This window comes from Callorhinus ursinus, unplaced genomic scaffold, assembly GCF_003265705.2.
Source record: "Callorhinus ursinus isolate GAN/ISIS: 27379988/994484 unplaced genomic scaffold, GSC_fseal_2.0 scaffold16, whole genome shotgun sequence".
Lineage (NCBI taxonomy): Eukaryota > Metazoa > Chordata > Mammalia > Carnivora > Otariidae > Callorhinus > Callorhinus ursinus.
The window spans coordinates 28,821,978-28,840,032 of record NW_027397078.1 but is presented as its reverse complement, the minus strand read 5'-3'; the positions used below and the strand labels follow the sequence as shown (position 1 = coordinate 28,840,032).

General features: G+C 45.1%; 1 protein-coding gene across 3 annotated transcripts in view; it reads right to left on the bottom strand.

Annotated features, from left to right (window-relative positions):
* ADGRG2 (adhesion G protein-coupled receptor G2) overlaps window positions 1–17,308 on the bottom strand; it is a 132,459-nt gene extending 115,151 nt beyond the window's left edge. For 2 of the 3 annotated variants that reach the window (XM_025857602.2, XM_025857603.2), the window contains exon 1: window positions 17,260–17,307. The gene's annotated coding sequence lies outside the window, so the exon portion shown is untranslated. Of the gene's footprint in view, window positions 1–17,259 lie in introns of all 3 variants that reach the window. The other variant, XM_073902021.1, reaches the window with a different exon arrangement.
* Between the last annotated feature and the right edge of the window lie 747 nt (window positions 17,309–18,055).

The window sequence follows — 18,055 nt, the reverse complement described above, 5'->3', positions numbered from 1 at the left end:
AATAAATCTTTAAAAAAAGGAAAGAAAATCAGGGCGCCTGGGTGGCTCAGTAGGTTAAGCGTCTGCCTTCGGCTGGGGTCATGATCCCAGGGTCCTGGGATCAAGCCCATGTTGGGCTCCCTGCTCAGCGGGCAGCCTGCTTCTCCCTTTCCCTTTGCTCCTCCCCCTGGCTCATGCTCTCTGGCTCTCTCTCTCTCAAATAAAATCTTAAAAAAAAAAAAACATAAGGAAAACACATTTGCAGTACTGTATTGTAAAAAAATCCACATATAAGTGGACATGCACTGTTCAAAAACCCACATTGTTCAAGGGTTAACTATATATTTAAAGCATTCTTTTAGGTATTCAAGGGAAGCCGAATAGGGCATCCCAAAATGTGCCTGTTTGGCATAAGGGTTATCTTGAGGCTGATTATTTTTAAGAAATGGCAGACACAGGAGGAGCTCTGAAAACCCAGAAGTTACCCTTTTGTAAAACACATTTACATTTATAAGGGCAATATCAATTTGTAAGGCAGTTTCCCTTTGTGTACCTGGAAGATACCCCAATCTCTAGAAACTGTTATCAATGGAGAAAGTAAGGACTGAGAGCTGCATAACAACCTTACCCTTGTCTACTGCGGTTTTCCTGGTAACCTCCCATAACTGACTCCCCACCACCCCAACATCTTCTTTTGTCTTTAGCTGGAGATGGCATTTAAAATGATGTTGCACAGCTGGTGCAACCACTCTGGAAAACAGTATGGAGGTTCCTCAAACAGTTGAAATTAGAGCTACCGTTCGATCCAGCAATTGCATTACTGGGTATTTACCCCAAAGATACAAATGTAGGGACCCGAAGGGGTACGTGTACCCCAATGTTTATAGCAGCAATGTCCACAATAGCCAAACTGTGGAAAGAGCCAAGATGCCCATCGACAGATGAATGGATAAAGAAGATGTGGTATATATACACAATGGAATATTATGCAGCCATCAAAAGGAATGAGATCTTGCCATTTGCAACGATGTGGATGGAACTGGAGGGTGTTATGCTGAGTGAAATAAGTCAATCAGAGAAAGACATGTATCACATGACCTCACTGATATGAGGAATTCTTAATCTCAGGAAACAAACTGAGTGTTACTGGAGTGGTTGGGGGTGGGAGGGATGGGGTGGCTGGGTGATAGACATTGGGGAGGGTATGTGCTACGGTGAGCGCTGTGAATCGTGCAAGACTGTTGAATCACAGATCTGTACTTCTGAAACAAATAACGCAACATATTTTAAGAAAAAAGAAAAAGAAGAAGATAACAGGAGAGGAAGAAAAGGGGAGTATGTCAGAGGGGGAGACGAACCATGAGAGATGATGGACTCTGAAAAACAAACTGAGGGTTCTAGAGGGGAGGGGGGGAGGGGGATGGGTTATCCTGGTGATGGGTATTGAGGAGGGCACGTTCTGCATGGAGCACTGGGTGTTATGAACAAACAATGAATCATGGAACACTGCACCAAAAACTAATGATGTAATATATGGTGATTAACATAACAATAAAAAAATTTTTTAAAAATGATGTTGCACAATTTGGGAGAGTTACTCAGTTTTCCTGTATTTCTCCCATGCATACAGGAGGTATACATAAATTTGTTTTTCTCCTGTTAATCTTTTATTCCAGTGGGGGGTGGGGGAGGTCTCAGCCAAGAACCTTAAAAGTGTAGATGGGAAATTATTTTCCTCCCCTATGGTATTTACTGGATAGTAATGCACACATGTGTTTATCAAAAGATATGTCCAGGAGTGTTTCTCACAGCACTATTTATAAAAGCCAAAAACTAAACAAGCCAATGGTCCATGGACAGCAGAAAGGATAAATCGTGGTACAGTCATAAATAGAATATGGCAACTGTGAGCACACACACCAATACAGATGAATCTCATAAATGACACTGAGTGAAAGAAGTCAGATGTCCTGTGTGGTACCATATATATGAAATTCAAGAACGGGCAAAATGAATCTGTAACATTTGAATCAGAATAGTAGCTATTTGGGGGAGGTAGTAACCAGAAGGAGACGTGAAGGGGGCTTTCGGTTGCTGCTCATGTTCTGATTCTTCATGTGGGGACTGGTAACAGGTGTGTGTGGTTCATAAAAAATCAATTGAGTTGTTCATTTATAATATGCATAATGTGTATTTCAATAAAAAGTTTAATTTAAAAAACATATGTAGGGGGTGCCTGGGTGGCTCAGTCACTTAAGAGGCCAACTTTTGATTTCGGCACAGGTCATGATCTCAGGGTTGTGAGATGGTGTCCCACATCAGGCTCTGTGCTCAGCGGGGAGTCGGAGCCTGCTCGAAACTCCCTTCCTCTCCTTCTGCTTGAGATTCCCTCTCCCTCTGCCCCTCCCCCATTTGTGTGCTCTCTTGCTCTCTCTAAAATAAATAAATCTTTAAAAATAATAATAATAGGGCACCTGGGTGGCTCAGTTGTTAAGCATCTAACTTCGGCTCAGGTCATGATCTCAGGGTCCTGGATCAAGTCCCACGTCGGGCTCCCTGCTCAACGGGAAGCCTGCTTCTCCCTCTCCCACTCCCTCTGCTTGTGTTCCCTCTCTCACTGTGTCTATCTCTGTCAGATAAATGAAATCTTTAAAAAATAATAATAATAAATTAAAAATATATGTATATACACTTAATCCAGTTTTACAAATGAGTCAAAAAGAGTAAGACTCAATATATCCATATCCATGAAATGGTACCTGACACCCTTGCCTCCTCTCACTAAAGACGGATGCTGATTAGTCAAAGAAAATGACTAATAATGATGCATAGGTGACAAATATTACAAGAGTGAATAATGGTACACAGCTGTGGACTCATGTATGAACAATGAGTACAATGAGCATTTGATTCAATTAAAGAATATAAATCCTGGGGTGCCTACATGGCTCAGTCGGTTGAGCGGCTGCCTTCGGCTCAGGTCATGATCTCAGGGTCCTGGGATAGAGCCCCACGTCCGGCTCCCTGCTCAACGGAGAGCCTGCTTCTCCCTCTCCCTCTGCCTGCCACTCTGCCTACTTGTGCTCTCTCTCTATCTCTCTGTCAAATAAATAAATAAAATCTTTAAAAAAAAAAAAAAGAATAGGGCTCCTGGGTGGCTCAGTCATTAAGCATCTGCCTTCGGCTCAGGTCATGATCCCGGGGGGTCCTGGGATCGATCCCCACATCGGGCTCCCTGCTCTGCGGGAAGCCTGCTTCTCCCTCTCCCACTCCCCCTGCTTGTGTTCCTGCTCTCGCTATGTCTCTCTCTGTCAAATAAATAAATAAAATCTTTAAAAATAAATAAATAAATAAATAAAAATAAAAAAATAAAAAATAAAGAATATAAATCCTACTGGGTCAAGGGTAATGGTTTCTCCAAATAGCCTAAAACATGTGATACATTCTATCAAAATTTAATCATCTGTATAACATAATCACTAGCTGAGTTCATTTGTACTGATTTTTCCTGGAACCCTTAGTACCATATAGAACCCACTACAAGAGTTTACAAAAAACCCACAGCGAATCTTCAAATAATGCCTAAAAGGGAAACCACTTTGGCACACATCCTTCCAATCTTTCTCTCCTTCTCCCACATAATTCAATTTGTGAATACCTAGAGGGTTTAGAAAATTCACAGGTCTAGATGTCAAGGTAAACATGTCAATTTTTTAAAGATTTGTTTTATTTATTATTTTAGAGAGAGAGCGGGGGAGAGGGAGAGGGAGAGAGAATCTCCAGCAGATTCCACACTAAGCACAGAGCCCAGCACGGGGCTCTATCTCACGACCCTGAGATCATGACCTGAGCCAAAATCAAGAGTCAGATGCTTAACTGGGCCACCCAGGCACCCAAAACATGTCAATTTAAAAATCTGAGACCCAGTCTTATAGTGAGAAGGGCCAGGAAAGTCCCACACTGAAAAATGTGACACTGGTGATTTCTGGAATTCTAGCACTGTTTTGTTTTTTGTTTTTTGGGGGTTTTTTCTTGGTAAAATGTAATTCCCCTTTGTCTGGAATCTCTAATAATTAGGATCCTAACACATCCATATGCATCTGTTTATCAAATCACTGTTCTCACTAGAAGCTTCTGGACTTAGCCCCAGAAAGAGATGGGCATTCATGTTAGAAAAAGAATATTTAGTGTTTTCCAAGTGCTGGAAATTATGTTAGGCAATTTAAATGTATCATTCATTCATCAAATATTTATTGAATACCTACTATATGTCAAACACTATTCTAGGGGCACCTGGGTGGCTCAGTTGTTAAAACATCTGCCTTCGGCTCAGGTCATGGTCCCAGGTTCCTGGGATCGAGCCCCGCATCGGGCTCCCTGCTCCGCGGGAAGCCTGCTTCTCCCTCTCCCACTCCCCCTGCTTGTGTTCCCTCTCTCGTTGTGTCTCTCTCTGTCAAATAAATAAGTAAAATCTTAAAAAAAAAAAAAAACCACTATTCTAGGCACTGTGGTTAAAGTCTGGGTCCTGCTCACATTCTAGCTTAAGGAGAGGAGAGGGAAGGGGGAACAATAAATATACAAATAAACAAGAAAACTAATATAATGATAAAGCGCAATGTTGAGAATTAAAATAAGATGGGAAGGATACAGAGGGTAACGTGTTGGCTGTTCTAGATCAAGTGATCATAGGTGATATTTAAACTGAGATATAAATGGTGAGAAACCAGCCATAGAAAGACTGGGGAGGGGACAAAGAGAACACTGCAGGGTGAACAGTTAGTCAAAAGACCAAAAGGAGCTTGATGTGCTGGAAGAATGAAAAGGGGGATAGTGGTCCTCAACAGGGACAGGTGAACAGTAGGGAAGTGACATCAATTACTGCTTCTAAAAAGATGCTCTAGCTACTGTATGGGAAATGAAATAATAGGAGGCCACTGCAATTATCCAAGAACAAGATGGTGGCAGACTGACATAGGTGGAAGAGTGAAGGTAGAGAGAACACCTGGGATATACTTTGGGAGCCAAACTGACAAGATCTGCTGATGAGCTTTGGATGTGGGGCAGGAAATTTGTAGGCCTGGGGCTTGGGCAACTGCGTGGATGATGGTGCCAGAGACAGAGATGGGGAGAGAATCAGGTTTGGCCCAGGGCGGGGCGGGGGGCATGGTGGAGAATCCAATTTTGCTTTGGAAACACGGAATTCAGAATGCCAATTAGATATCCATGTGGGTTAGTAAGTCTTTTTTGTTTCAAGATTTTTTAATTTTACTATTTTAAAAACACAAAATGTTTAAGAGCATGATTTTTTTCTGTGCTTTCTTCCCCATTTTTCATTTCTACAGCTCCCATTTCTGAGCCTTTTCATGTTTCAAGTTCCCCCAAAAATTTTCAACATTCTTAGAACTGGTCAATTTATCAACATTGCTTTGTAGTATTTCTCAATGATATTTTTGAGCCAGTATAAAAATCTCAAAGATATTTTTTGAGACAATGAGATCGACTCTACATTTTAATCTCACAGAGGTTAGTGTGGTATGAATGCCATGCTCAGGAGGCTAGAGTTCACTTTTTTTTTTTTAAGATTTTATTTATTTATTTGACAGAGAGAGACACAGCGAGAGCAGGAACACAAGCAGGGGGAGTGGGAGAGGGAGAAGCCGGCTTCCCGCGGAGCAGGGAGCCTGACGTGGAGCTCGATCCCAGAACCCCAGGATCATGACCAGAGCCGAAGGCAGACGTCCAACAACTGAGCCACCCAGGCGCCCTTGGAGTTCACTTTTAAAATCAGTGTAAATGAATGAGTTCTGGAATCAAATGTACAGCATGGTAACTCCAGATAACAATACTTGCATTGTACACTTGAAGTTTGCTAAAAGGGTAGATCCTAACTGCTCACACACACACCGAAACAAAGGTAACTATGTGAGGTGGTGGACGTTAGTTAGCTTGAGTGTGGTGATTACTTCACAACGTATACCTGTATCAAAACAGCAAATCGTACACCTTAAACATACACAATTCCTATTCAGCAATTATACTTCAATAAAGTTGGGGGAGTGGGAAAGTATATACAATGCTTTTAAAAGAATGGATTAGTGAATCTTGAGTGGTAGGAAAGGTCATGGCCGCAGGTAGTGGCATCTAGATGAAATGTAAAGCCATGAGACTGGTGGGGTCATGTAAGGAGAGGCTGTAAAGAGAAGAAAAGGAGTCCCCAGGCCCTGGAGAGACACCAACCTCTGTAGGTTGAGCAGAGAAGGAGTCTGAAGTGAAGGCTTAGAATAAGTTACCAGCAAGAGTAGGAAAGTATAGTACAAGAGAGTGTAAAACAATGGAAGCCCTAAGGAGGTGTTCACGGAAGGCGGGGATGACCGACTGTCAAATGCCGCTGCAAAGTCAAGCACAGCCAGAGAAACGGCAGCTGCCGTATTTGGCAACATGGCGTTCGCTGAGAACTGACAAGAAGAGAACCAGTACAGGGCCCTGATTAGATCGGAGACGGGAAGACTGTGTGGTGATGAAGTACGTGCAGGCTCTTAAAAGGCTCTTCTGAGAAGGGGTGACTAGTAATGGGGAGACAACCGGAAGGGGCTGTGGAGACAAACAAGATAGTCTATATTAGAGCATGACTGTAAGCGAATGAAAATGATCAAGAAAAGAGAGAGGGATGCATTGAAGCAGGAAAGAACAAGAGACACAGGATTAAGAATTACGTTCTTCACAACATGAGAACAAAAATAATTAAGTACAGCAATGAATTATAAACCACTGAAAAAACAGGAATTGAGGAGTTCGTACCAATAATAAATACGTGAATGAAAAAATAAATGGGGAAGGAGGAAGGGGTCTTGGTGAGGGCCAAGGGGCAAATGTAGAGGGAATATCAGAGTTGGAAACTCATTATTTTCGCCATCATATTAAGGACTGGATCAGGCAAAAATCAGCACTGAATGCAAAATCTGGAGAGAAAGACTGATGAGGAGCAGGCTATCTGTGTCTTCCCGCAGATGACTCACTAGGAAGGAAGAAACCAGTAACCACACACTGGAGAAATTAGACAACACCTTGACCAAGTGATCAAAATGAACATCGTTGACAAGAAGAGATGGACATCCGTGTGGAGGCCACTTTTAGGCAAAGAGGCTTGAGCGATGGGATCCAGACCCGGCCTCAGTGACGCCCTGGCTGAGCCCATCAGGCCACCCACCTCAAAATATCCCTAGGCCCTAACTAACTAATGGGCTACTTACAACTAGGCACAGTTCCCAGAAAAGGGGAAGGTTCCATATGTCGCCCTACCTCCTCGTCTTCCCCCTTTAAAAACAGCCGCACCCACTGCCTCACTGCAGACGACCTCTCCTCTGCGGTCCTGCCCACAGCTCCCCCGGTGTAGCCAATAAACTTCGATCTCCTTTGTTCTGCCTCGGGTGAATCCTTTCACTGCCTGCTCCCTTGGCCTCCACCCGACTGTTGCCCCACATTTGCGGGCCCCCATCGGATCGTGACACCCCGTTTAGGCACCACAATCTGGGCATCGCGGGCCTCCAGCTGTGATACCCTGAGGACACAACATCATCTATGCAGTATTCTGGCCCAAAATGCATAATCTGTATCTAATCACACGAAACATCAAACAAACCCAAAATGATGAATGTTCTCTTAAAAAGAGAGGGAGATGGTCTGTGTGCATCCTAAATGCTGAAGGGGAGAAGCATTTGCCACCCCAAAATATGCCTCTTTGGCCTAAGGATTATTTTAAACTGATTATTTCTAAGAAAAGCAGACACAAGAGAAGCTCTGAAAACCCTTAGACATTACCCTTTTGTAAGAGACATTTACATGAATAAGGGAAATCTCCATCTGTGAGGGTGTCCTCCTCTCTTTACCAGGAAGAAGGGGATGACTCTAAATCTCTAGAATCTCTGGTCAGTAGAGAAGGCAGGACTTAAATCTGCATCACAGCCCTACCCATGTTTACTGTGCTTGGCCTGGCCACCTCCCATAACCGCCTCTCCACCCTCTGCCCCCAAATTTTCTTTGGGCCTCAGCTGGAGATGGTGCTTAAGGTGGTGACTTGGGCCATTTCGCAGAGTTACTCAGTTGTCCTGGGTGCACATGTTATTCAAGTTCTTTGTTTTTCTCTTGTTAATCTGTCTTGTATCACAGGGGGTCTGTGGAGGGAAAATTACTTTTCCTTCCCCACACTGCCAATGTCATAAAAGACAAAGAAAGGCTGTGGAATGTTCCAGACTAAACGAGGCTAAGAGACGAGACCACTAAATGCCAACATCCCTAGAGCAAATCCTGTGCCAGAAGGAAAAGATGCTGTAAAGGATCTATCACGTCTATTGTCTAACTTGGAAGACAAATAGCAGATTAGGTAAACAAACAGACAAAAACAAATAGCAGATTAGGTAACAGTACAATATCGATGTTAAATTTACCAAAGTTGCCGACAGCGCTGTGGTTACGTAAGAGAATATTCTTATTCTTAGGAAACCCAGACTGAAGTGCTTACGAGTAAAGGCCATGCTGCATGTAACATCCTCAGATGGCTCAGACCAGGGATGTGTGTGCGCAAGAGCGCAGGGGAGAAAGCAAATGGGGTAAAACGCTAACAAGAGAGGAAATCTGGAGAAAGGGTACATGGGTGTTCTCTGTATAATTTTTATTTTTGCAACTTACTTACAAGGTTTGAAATTATTTCCAAATTCAGGCTTTGATTTATTTGTTTTAAGTAGGCTCCACACTCAACATGGGGCCTGAACTCACAACCCTGAGATTAAGAGTGGGGTGCTCTACCAACTGAGCCAGCCAGGCACCCCTCCACATAAAAAGCTTTCAAAAAGGTGGGGGGGGGCAGAATATGTCCTTGAGAAGGTAAAGAGGGTAAGAGGTCCAGAGCCCAGAAAAGCAGCCAGTCTTTGACACACCGGGATCGGTTCATTCAGTTTCACAGCACCAGTGGGGAGCACCATGAATATTTAGTATTTGTTTGTTTGGGGGGTTTTTAAAGATTTTATTTATTTATTTGACAGAGATAGAGACAGTGAGAGAGGGAACACAAGCAGGGGGAGTGGGAGAGGGAGAAGCAGGCTTCCCGCCGAGCAGGGAGCCCGACGCGGGGCTCGATCCCAGGACCCCGGGATCATGACCTGAGCCAAAGGCAGAGGCTTAACGACTGAGCCACCCAGGCGCCCCGAATATTTAGTATTTGTACGAATGTGGGCATGTTGGGAGTTTGGGCGCCGAGGATCTAAGGAGGCTGCCATCTAATGAGCCAGAGTCAGCAGCTGATGTAGGAGGACTGACAAAATAAAAGGTGCCAAACAGCTGTTTTGGGGAAGAGAAAAGGAAACCTACCCTCCAAGCAGGCTTGCTGGGCAATGCTGAAAGTCCACTCGAGGTTTACCAAGGTCAGGATCTGCACCTAGATGTCCATTTTTATTCTGAAAACTCCCCAGGTGGTTTGAGTGGGCAGCCAGCTTTTGGAACTACTGTGCTAAGGCAGGATTTCTCAAGCGCAACACTATGGGCTTTTGAGCCAGATCATTCTTGGTGGGGGAGTCAGAACAGGTGGGGGTTTCGTGCATTGCAGGATGTTTAGCAACGTCCCTGATCCCTACCCACTAGATGTCAGTAGCACCCCCACCTCTGCCAGTCACGACAACCAAAACTGTCTCCAAACACTGCTGAATGAATGTCTCCAGGGGGGCAAAATCGGCCCTGGTTGAGAACCACTCGTTAAGGGAATAAAGGCCATAAACATGACGTGCTGATAAAGGTTAGGAACTGTGTATGCTCCTTGTTGCCATGAGCACTGTGTAGGCTCCGAAATCACAGGGTCTGTGTTCAAACCCTAGATCCATTAGTTACCTTTCGTATGACCTTGGCCAAGTTACTTAACCTCCTGTGCCTCAGTTTCCTCATCTGTAAAATGATAGTAGCACTTGCCTCTAGAAGTTGGAAGGATTAAATGAGTGACTATATGTAAAGTAGTGAGACCAGTGCCTGCTCATATTAGCTATTGGCTATCATTATTACCATCACAAAATCAGAAATGGAGTAGATATCAGATGTCTGTTGATTAATGAACTGCTTACATTAAAATATACTCCATCTTTAACCAATAGAAAGTTCCACACTACAACAGAACAGAAAAGAAAGGCAGAGTACATTGGACTTCTCTTAGGATTAGTGGCCTGATTTCTTCTAGATTCCAGGCACACTCATTCATCCAGTTGACGAATATTTATTGAGCACCTACTATGTCCCCCTGTTCTAGGTCCTGAGAACACAACACTGAGCAAGATACACAAAGTCCTCACTCTCTGGGAACTTATATTCTAGCAGGGAAAAGAAGACAAGGAACAGTAAACAAATAATTAAATGATACAATTGCAGGTAACAGTTGTTCTGAAGAAAACAAAAGCAGAATGTGGGGACGGGCAATTCACGGTGGTTAGTAGGGAATGTTGTTTTGGAACATCGGTCAGACAAGACGCAGAAGGCACGAATGAAACAAGGCAACAAGTTCTGATGAAATGGTGCTCCGGACAGGCTGTGTTTGGGGAAGTGTGAGAATAGGGGTGAAGGACGTATAGGGCCTCAGAGGCTACAGTGAGGAACTGGAGTCTCATTCAAAGTGTGGGAGAGGTTATTAGAGGGTTTTGAGCAGTGGGTTTACAAGACTGAATTTACAAGCTGTTCTGAGGGGTCAAGGGTGGATGCTGGTTTAGAGGCTACACAGTAATTCAAGAGACAAACATCTTACTTTGCAGCATAGCAGGATCGGATATAAAATGAATCTGTCTAGGACATAGTTCAGCAGTCTGGGGGCTTAGAAACTAAAGGGACAGTTTTATAAAACTGTTTTTTGAAAGAGTGGTCAAATCCATTTATAGGGCAAGGATCATCATTTTTAAATGAAATAGAACAGATGGAAGAAAACTGAAGATATCAGAATACACTGCACAAAGGCAAAATGCATAAGACTTTGCGAGATTCTATTTCAATCATATATAGGTAGGTTCAGACTAGGCTGAGATATAAAATACACTTCTCACTATGGATGGCAGGCAGGAAGTTTGAAAACACTACCAAAAGCTAGCTTATTTATTCATAAGTAGGTTATATAATCTGTCCCTCTGTTTTCTCCCTTTCTTGCTGTACCTGGCATCCTCCCAAATGAGGACATTATAAAAAGCTCCAAAGGTAGTATCTTCATAGTCTAAATAAAACAATTGACTTATATTACACTTTACCTTCTCCTCCAGGGAGATCAAAATATGACCCTCCGTAGAAGCTGGGAAGAGTGACTCACCTCTAAACTGTTAGGCTTTTTCAATGGAAAAAAATAATCTAAGCAGAACACGAAATTTTAAAATCAAACTTTAGACGTTCAGAAGCTCCAAATGCAAAAAAAACTTCCTGAAGGCTGTAAAAATAAAGACCAGAACTCTACAGCAAGCACAATACCTAGTAGTAAAGTGTTGGAATCATTCCCACCCAAATCAGATACTCCTCAACAGTGCCCTGGAGGGAAGCCTAGCCACTAAGGCAAGCAAGTAAAATGGGGGAGAAAATGGAGGGTGGGGAGGGGAAATCCCTATATTGTTTCTTTCCAGAGAGTTTGACTGTCTACCTTAAAAAATCCAAGAAGACTGACTGGAAGAACTTTGAACTAATAAAAGTTCAGTAACATGGCTTGAATATGATAGACCTACAAAAAAATAAATAACCTTCTATGCAAGGTTCTTTCAAATTATAAAATGAAATAGGAATAAATGATACAATATTTTAAAGCAATAAAAATTATACCCACAAAACAATCTAGGACTTCACCTAACAAGAATATGTAAGACCTACAATGTAGAAAAGACGTAAGGACAAACATACAGATCGATGGAACAGAACAAAGGTCAAAAATAAACCCACACAGGGGCGCCTGGGTGGCTCAGTCAGTTAAGCATCCAACACTTGATTTTGGCTCAGGTCATGATCTCAGGGTTGTGAGATCTGAGCCCTGTGTCAGGTTGCACTGGGCGTGGAGCCTGCTTAAGACCTCTCTCTCTCTCTCTCTCTCTCTCTCTCTCTCTCTCTCTCTCTCTCCCCCTCTACCCCCTCCAGCATACCCCCATCTTTAAAATAAATACATAAATAAATAAACAAACCCACACATATACGGTCAATTAATTTTTGACAAAGGGGCCAAGGGAATACAAGGAAGGAAATACAGTCTTTTCAACAAATGGTTTTGGAACAACTGGCTATCTATATGAACAAAAGTGAATCTTGACCCATACAAAAGTTAACCGAAATGAAGTCATAAACCTACATATAAATGACAAAACTATAAAATGTCCAGAAGAAAGCACGGGAAAAAAATACTGGTAAACATGAGGTAAACAAAGATTTATCAGACAGGTTACTAAAACTGCTTATCTATAGAAGGAACGAAACCTGATAAATTAGACTTTATCAAAATGAAAACTTCTGCTCTTCAAAAAAAAAATCATTAATTCCACTTATACGATGTGTAAGTCAAATAAAATAGTCAAACTCATAGAAACAAAGAGTAGAATGGTGGTTGCCAAGGGCTGGGGGAGGGGGAAGTGGGGAGTTGGCATTCAATGGGCATAAAGCTTCAGGTGTGCACAATGAATCCGTTCTAGAGATCGGCCGTACAACATGGCGCCTATGGTTAACAGTACTCTACTGTACACTTAAAAATTTAAGAGGGTAGATCTCAAGTTAAGTGTTCTCACATCACAAAAAGAAAATAGGGGCGCCTGGGTGGCTCAGTCGTTAAGCGTCTGCCTTCGGCTCAGGTCATGATCCCGGGGTCCTGGGATCGAGCCCCGCATCGGGCTCCCTGCTCGGCGGGAAGCCGGCTTCTTCTTCTCCCACTCCCCCTGCTTGTGTTCCCTCTCTCGCTGTGTCTCTCTCTGTCAAATAGATAAATAAAATCTTAAAAAAAAAAAAAAGAAAACGAAAACGAAAAGGCAAGCCACAGACTAAAAGAAAATATTTGCAATAGATATCTGACCTGTATCTGTATGATATATACAGAACTCTCATGATTCAAGAAGACAGACGATACAGTTTAGAAAAACAGACATTTCATAAAAAACATACAAATGACCAAAAAGCACATGAAAAGATGTTCAACATCACTAGTCATCAGGGAAGTGCAAACTAAAACCACAAAGAACTGCCAGGACAAACCCAATGGAATGGCTAAGATAAAATCCACTGCCAATACCAAGTGCTGGCAGCGAGCATGCCTTGCAGCTGGACCTCTCATACATTGCCGGTGGCGGTGCGCTGGGGTGTGGCTGCTTGGGAAAAGTCTGGCCCTTTCCTATAAAGTTAAATTTACCATACAATCCACCGGCAAACCTATTTGGAGATACTTACGTGAGTGGAATCAAAGTGTATGTTCATACAGGAAGCTGTCTGTGAACGTTCACATTGGCCCTATCCATGACCACTCAAAGTCAGTGAACGGATAAACTGTGGAATAGTACTCAGCAATAAAAAGGAACAGATTATTGATTCACAGGACACTGAGAAATCTCAAATGCATTATGCGAGGTGAAAGAAGCCAGACTCAGAAGGCTACATCATGTATGAATCCATTCGCAGGGCATTCTGGAGAGGATAAACTTATAGCAACAGAAAACAAATCAGTGGTTGCCAGGGGCTGAGAGTGGTGGAGGAGGTTGACTACAAAGGGTCAATAAGGAATTTTCTGGAGTGACAGAATTCTTCTCTTTTTTTTTTTTTTAAGATTTTATTTATTTATTTGAGAGAGAGAGAATGAGAGATAGAGAGCATGAGAGGGAAGAGGGTCAGAGGGAGAAGCAGACTCCCTGCTGAGCAGGGAGCCCGATGTGGGACTCGATCCCGGGACTCCAGGATCATGACCTGAGCCGAAGGCAGTTGCTTAACCAACTGAGCCACCCAGGCGCCTCTTCTCTGTCTTGCTATGGTGCTCATTAGATGACTATATGCATCTGTCAAAATTTATAAAACTATACACAAAGAAGGTGGATGTTATTATACATAAATTATACCCCAATTTCAAAAACATGGAGTCAACTCAAGAATTAATTAAGTAGAGGGCGCCTGGGTGGCTCAGTTGTTAAGCGTCTGCCTTCGGCTCAGGTCATGATCCCAGGGTCCTGGGATCGAGTCCCACATCGGGCTCCCTGCTCCGCGGGAAGCCTGCTTCTCCCTCTTCCACTCCCCCTGCTTGTGTTCCTGCTCTCGCTGTGTCTCTCTCTGTCAAATAAATAAATAAAATCTTTAATAAAAAAAAAAAGAATTAATTAAGTAGATTTACGAAATGGAACAGAGTGTTCACAGAATCTTATTTGATTGAGAGGATTTATTTTATGGTAATTTTTACCAAATGTTTAACCCATTTCTTAACTTCTAGTACCCCCACCTCATACCATGTTCCCACAATAAGTTCCATGTGGATTGAAGACCCACATATTTTAAAAACCATAAACATTTTAAAAGAATTTTTTGCCCTGTCTTGGGGTAGGGAAGGCCTTTCTCAGCAAGGCATCAAAACCAACTCCTAGGTTTTAACTAAAGGCAGAATCTCATTTCTAGCTTCCAAATTATTAACATCACAGAAACACATTCTCTGCCCCCCACCCACCTTTTTTTTTTTTTTTTTTTTTAACCGGTTCTCTTCCCAGTTTGTAGCGAGTATTTGAAAGGGACTTGGATCCTCAAGCAACAAAATGGAAAAATGTGTTTGTCAGTTTCTCATGAGCAGTGAAAGCACCAGGAACCTACATAGTGATGTCCCCCTCTGAGGCCAAAATCTATATAGTGATGTCCCCCCTGAGTCCCAAACCAGACTCAGTCACACCACAACCACACCAGAGCCCCTGGAACGAACACGTAGGACACCCAAAAGCAGCTTAACTGGCTCCCTAACACCTGAGCAAACTCACTTTTCCATTTCTGGAAGGCTGTTCATGGTACCAAAAACACAGCGGCTCTCCTTTCCCTGCCAAACCCGCCAATGAAATTCCACTTCTCAGACGTTTCCTCCCTCTGCTGAACAAAATCATCTCCATAATTAAAGTTCAACTTCTTTTTCTTTTCTGTGTTTCCAACCATTTTTTTTTTGCTAGAAAAATCACACACACCTGGAGTCTGCGGGCAAGAATTATTCACACGGGGGGGCCTGGGTGGCTCAGTCATTAAGCGTCTGCCTTCGGCTCAGGTCGTGATCCCAGGGTCCTGGGATCGAGCCCCGCATCGGGCTCCCTGCTCAGCAGGAAGCCTGCTTCTCCCTCTCCCTCTGCCTGCAGCTCCCCCTGCTTGTACTGTTTCTCGCGCTCTCTCTCTCAGTCAATAAATAAATAAAATCTTAAAAAAAAAAAAAAGAATTATTCACACGGAAATCACCCTGCATTTCTTCAGTGTTTTTCAATAGCAAAATCTGCTCTATCCCCCTTTTAAGGAAAGACACCTTGCAGGGATGTGGAAATGATAAAAGCAGTGGGAATCCGATCAGGGATTGGCATGGCGCTGAGGCCCTGTAAAACAATACACGTGAACAGCTACACAATTTGGCCACTTTTTGTTTTCCAGATTTGCTTTTGAGCTGTAAAAGCAGCCAAACCAAGCAATGTCCAGCTCCTTCAGATCTTAACTAAGCAAAACTTTGAGACACTAAACAAATCCTAACACTACACAAGTCTCCCCAAATCCTTTGGGAATAACACATATATTGTCACTTCGTTTACAAATATACAATACAAATACAATATTATGATGTCAAACTTAACTGTATTGCCAATTAATAAGTTCTTAATAAATTGTTATTAATATTAATAGAGCAATAAATATTGGCATACCACGTATAACTGAGATTATACTCACAGGCTTATCTCTTAAAATAGCCAAAGAGAAGCCGAGGAAGAACGGAGGAACTGCAACATCCGGCTAGACTTTGGCTTAATAAACCTTCACTCTCCATCACCCACCAGCTCCTAACCCTGATCAAAGAAATGGGTCATTTTTCTGCCGATGGGGACTATTAGACAGGATCGGCTACATAATTTGTGAGCCCCAGTACAGAATGAAAATGCGAAGCCCCTTGTTAAAAAATCACTAAGAATTTCAACAGCGACAGCAAAGCATGAAAACCAAATACAGGTTGCATGCCCACGAAGCCGGCTCGACCAACAGATAATGTATTTGGCTAATAAGCTAGTAAGAAAAGTAAAGCATTTCGCTTCTGAATGAGTTTGGGGTGGAGCTGGGACTGTAAAGTCTTAGGACCTCTCCTCCCAGTCTCTCACTTTTCCTTAGGTTTTCAGCCTGTTGGACAGAAAGTACTTCTGCAGTGTCTACCGCACAAAATGTGGTCCATGGAGCCGCAGCATCAGCATCACGTGGGGGCTTGTTAGAAACGCTGACTGTCGGGCCCCACCCCAGACCTACTGAATCAGAATCTGCATTTTAACAAGATTCCCAGGGCATTCGTGTGGAGAGTACAATCTAAGAACTGTCACTATCCAGGCAGCCACGGAAAACCTGTGCCGCCTGCCTCATCTGACTGTGGCAAAGCCCATCGGCTCTCCTGCTCCTCACCTTATACATAGTTCCGGAGCCTCGAAAGGGCAAGTCCCAGTCAGAAAGCTCTCACCCGAGACCTCCAACCTCCTCCTTCCCCCGCCCCATGGTCACCCCCAGGCTTCGAGCTGCCGCTCCATCCCGCCGCGCCCCCCGCCACCTGTTCTGGGTCGCGCCAGACAGCGCCGCGCGGAGCCGTCGGGGGCCCGGGGCGCGTTCGCGCTCCGCAAGCTCCGCCGCACCCCCCGCCCGGAGCGGTAAACTGAGTCCCCCAAGGGTCTGGTCTCGAAGACCGCCCGCGCGAACAAGAGTCGTGGGTCCGTTTCCCGGAGGGGCGGGGAGAGTTTTGAGTCCGTTTGAAGCTTTAAGATACACATGCCGTCACCCCCCCACCCCTCGGAGAACGCGTCGCGGGAGCCCCCTTTCCCGTGGCACGCACTCTCCCACTGCCGGGGTGCCGGCCCCCGGAGCTCGGCCCCTCTGCCTCTGCCTTTCAGGGCGGCCCCGGGCTCCGACTCAAAGCCGCAGCCGGGCGGAGGGAGCGCTCGCCCCGCTGTCCCGTCGCCCTCCAGGTCCAGGCGTTCCGCCCGAGCCGCCCGCGCCCGTCGTCAGCTCCCGGGCTGGGTCTCAGGAGCCCGAGGGAACAGACTCATCCCTGCGCCGCGCGCTTACCTGCCTATCCCGGCAGACCGGCTGGCTGCTGGCGCCCTCCGGCCCTCCTTCTCCCCTCTCCCTCCCGCCGCGTCCCTCTCCCCCTTCCCGCGGGCTGGGCGCCGCCCCCGCCGCTCCGGGACCGCACGCCCGCCTGCTCTCCGGCTGCCCAGCGCGGCGTGGCGCGTCCGGCGCTCGGCGGCGGCGAGGCTGGGCGCGGAGGCTGGACGCGGAGGTGGGGAGCGGGCGGGGCGCCGAGGGAGGAGGGCGTGAGCGAGTGGCGCGGCTGGCCAAAGCCCGGCGAGGAGCTCCGGGCAGGGGGGGCGGGGAGAGAATCGCGGCCCGCGGGCTGGGCAGCCCGCCCCACCCCTGCAGAGGCCCCCGCGGTGCCTCTGGACTCCCTGGACCGCGCGACCCTCGGATGCCGGGCGCCCGGTCCGGCGAGCTCCTTGGAGAACCCCAACCTCCAAACCCATCCTCTCACCTTTAGGGGTCGCCCTGGTACCCAAATGCCTGTTTCACTGTTTTCAGCACCGTGCACTGTGATGGGTGAGAACCCCGAGGTCGCACCTCTGCCACAGTATTCTCAATGCAGAGATCATATGTCAGACCACTGGAGGGGGGATTTGGAGAGACCGGTGGAAGGAAAATGTTCTGGGAAAGGTTTTAGCTCCACGGTTATTTGGTGAAGGACAGGTTACACCGGATACCTAAAAACTGGGATCCCCAGCACTCTGCATGCTGAGTGTGTGTGTTGGGGAATGGAGGGGGGAGGAATATATGGAGTGAGTTGTCTCTGGTCCCTTCTATCTTACCT